Here is a 3,505-nt window from a genome sequence, read left to right as displayed (position 1 = left end):
CGGGTACGTGCGCGTACACACTCGACCGGGGCAAGGCTGTCTGTCCGTACGTCTTCCGAAATAATTTGACGCCGTTCGGGTTCGGTTGGTTGTGGTGTTGGTGATGCGCGTGGCTCTATAGTGAGCTTCGAAGCTGTACAGGTTCAGGTTAGGATGTTGAGTCCATCGCTCACCATGCTCTGCAGCATCCTCAGCATCCCTCGCGAGTACTCCAACAGTTTTAAAAGTAATTGAGCTGAAGTTTCGATTTAGCTTTATTAACATTCCCATCAGAGTAGGCGAGTGTGGTGAGCGTGATGGCGAGTTGCATAGTGAGCTGCTGATGGTGAGAGCTGTCGAGACCGAGCAGAGATGAGAGCGCGTTTCCATGGAAGCACATAACTCGCGCAAGGATGCGCTTGGCGCGAGTGAGATCGGAAATGCATCGTGCATCCCGTGTTGCATACGGAGAGGGATGGTTGGAAAATGCACTCCCTCTCTCGTTCTGGGATCGGCACTGCGGCAGGCAGGTATTTGTGCATTATGAATGAGCGTAGTATTTTCTTCCATTTCCCAACGGTTCACGTGGGCTAGGTCTCGGGTCGTCGTGTCCGGCTGCAATCGGTTCGAGGCTAATGGTGTGCAACAGTTGCTTGTGTGCGTGTGTGTGCTTCAGGGGACGAAAGAATCCTCGGTGGCCCCATTTGAGGTCGGTATTTCATTCATGCTCGTTGGTAAAGTTGGTCGGTTCATTATTGTGTGGGGTTGAATCGGGCCACAAGCATAACAGAGGTAGCAGGAAATAAAGAGGTTGAAAATAAATGAGCTGCAACAGGTAAGTGAGAGGAAAAGTGTATAAAATATGTTTTCTCTCCCTTCCACGCACACACGCACACGCACTTGTACCGCAGGTGCGGTTAAGTGAGGCTAATAATATATTGAGTTTGTGGGTAACAGGTATTCGGGGAAAACGTTGGCAAATAGGAATAGTTGTTGCCGATGGCGGAAACCCAACTAATATTGTTCACTTACTATGTTTGGAATTGGCCGTTTTTTTTTCTTTGCCTGCAGCGTATTGTAGTTACTACATAAAGGATGATTCAATTGTTCAACAGGTTGGTTAGCACTTGGCTGGAAGTTGGGCACGTTTCCCGGTAAGAAACTGTTGCGCACACACTCTCAATGTTATGGGATTTTAATGAAAAGCTATTTTAATGCTGCTAGTGAAAATTTTAATTTTTCTGACTCTGGAGAGGTTCAGGAAAATGCTTGTTTAACTTTCAAGTACTTCGATGCTGTATGGTAACCTCCAAGCTAACTGTTCAATTAAATTTTTACAGAGAACAGGCATACAACAAGTTTCAACAATTCAACAGCACCTGCCAATACAAATTTGAAGTGTTGTGTGGCAGTCTAAATAAGGAATATTTTAATTATAAATTGGAATTTCTGTTTAATATTTAATTTAGAGTTTGGCTAGCAAATAAGTCAACTGGTAAAAGAGCTTACTGAGAGAAGTTACTGAGGATTATTAGGATGTTCTTATAAAGATGGCGTGTTTATTGTCTAGACGATATAGCTCAGAGTACCGTTTGAAACTCATTTCTGAGTACCTAGACTACTGCTCAAACATAGAAAACTCAAAACTGGAAATTTTGTAGAATGATGCCGACCTTCTCCAGGATTTTCTTGACCGTTTGAACGCATTCACTGACGATAAGGCTATCAGGCTTTCATTTTACCTTCTATAATTTAAGCTGGATGCTCTCGTATAATCACTGTAGGGTAATCCTGATACAGGCCCAACCTGGATCGACCTAGACAAGGGAGAACATTCCTCGGGCTTGCCGTCTAATGGTCGACTATACTTTTTGACACCGCCCAGCTGGATAATCACGGTCCGGATTAGATATTATCGTCGGTTTGATGAGCACCGGGCTGACCCCTTCGAAAAGATTGTGTAACCTGACTTGGCGATACTTCCCGGTGATCCGGTGAGAAACAATCTTGGTTGGGTTGGGAAGATCATTGGGACGCGTTTCATAATTCGTAATTGTAATTCCATATTGAAGTTGCAATTACAAAATTTTCTAATTATTTAGCATAATGTTTTCCGTTTCCGAACTCTAATTTGCCCATTGTGATTGTGGGGTATGCAATAAACTTGTATAGAAAGCATCGTGTACAAGTCCTCGCCTTGCAACCAACGCTTGTGCGCAATAGAATGCAATATGGCAGCGAGAAGGCCCTGTGGATGCAATAATCGATCTATTGCGCTTCAGAAACTATCGTTTAGTAGTACAAATATTTTGAATTTCCCACCTTACTAGTATAATACATAACAGAAATTAGAAATTAAAATAATCAAAATTGAGGTAACATTATAAACCGATTAAACTAAATTTAAAATAAAGTACAATGGGGCATCAAACAGACGGACAGTCTCTCATCTGGTAGTGCATTTCATCTGGTAGTTGTTCAAGCATAATCTCGTTCCATGTATACATGCACTGATAACAAAACTAGCTTTTCACGACTCATGCCTCACGCTACGACCGGAACTAGCTAAACAATAATGATAGCTCTCGAACAAGGAAATGATTCACGTCGCAAAAAGAACCAAGAACACTATCAAACTGTCCCAGACCTCCGAGTCATTGACTCAGTGCCAGTACACCCGATCTACATGGTAACTGAGTAAGGGCTTGATGTCGCGGCTAGAACTTTAACCGCAGCCCTCCGGGACTGATCGACGCATTAAATGCAACTGCGACTGCAATTTTGTTCCGCTCGCGAACCGGTTTATCTTACTGTGTCAGTAGAACGGCGGATAGAAGACTTACTAGGGAGCTCAGCAAGGATGCCAAGCAACGATTTAACTCCTGCCTTTAACTGAGAGTCCCCCACTGATGATCTCAATGAACTTGAACTCGACGCCTTCACAGGCAGACACCTTGGGGCTTTATTATGGTCTAGTTCCTGCTCACCTTCCCTGCAGGTGAGCTGCATAATGTGTTCGCTGCGTCGAAAACAAAAAGGCAGAGAAATGTGCAACGGTTCGCTGCACACATCTTTTCACCGCTTGTTCACACGCTTGATGGAGTGTGAGTGTTTCACGCCAAAAAAACAAACGCCGGACCAGATCATCAATGGAACAAACATTTGATGCCTCCTCGTGTGTGTTTCGCATCGGTTGGTGTTTATGTATGGGGTGAAAAGTCTGGCCAAGGTATTTATCCGGTAGCAAGCAGTATTAATGATCTGTCTCACTAACTAGCTCCAATCCCATAAAAGTAGCCAAAATACAGAAAAAGGGAAAGAAAAAATCGCAATTAGACACGGGGCTGACTCCGTGGCGGATGGCGGATTAAGCTATCATAGCTTGAATATGCATAAACATTCCTATCCAGCAATTAAATGCGGCTTGATTTTGTTCGTGGACGTCACTGGAGGCTTCCCCGGTTCCCCGAGACTTGTCGAATAAATTAAAAGTCTCTAGCGAAGTTCCCGCTCATAGCGGGAGAAT

This window comes from Anopheles stephensi, chromosome 3, assembly GCF_013141755.1.
Source record: "Anopheles stephensi strain Indian chromosome 3, UCI_ANSTEP_V1.0, whole genome shotgun sequence".
NCBI lineage: Eukaryota > Metazoa > Arthropoda > Insecta > Diptera > Culicidae > Anopheles > Anopheles stephensi.
Note: the sequence above shows the minus strand (reverse complement) of the source record.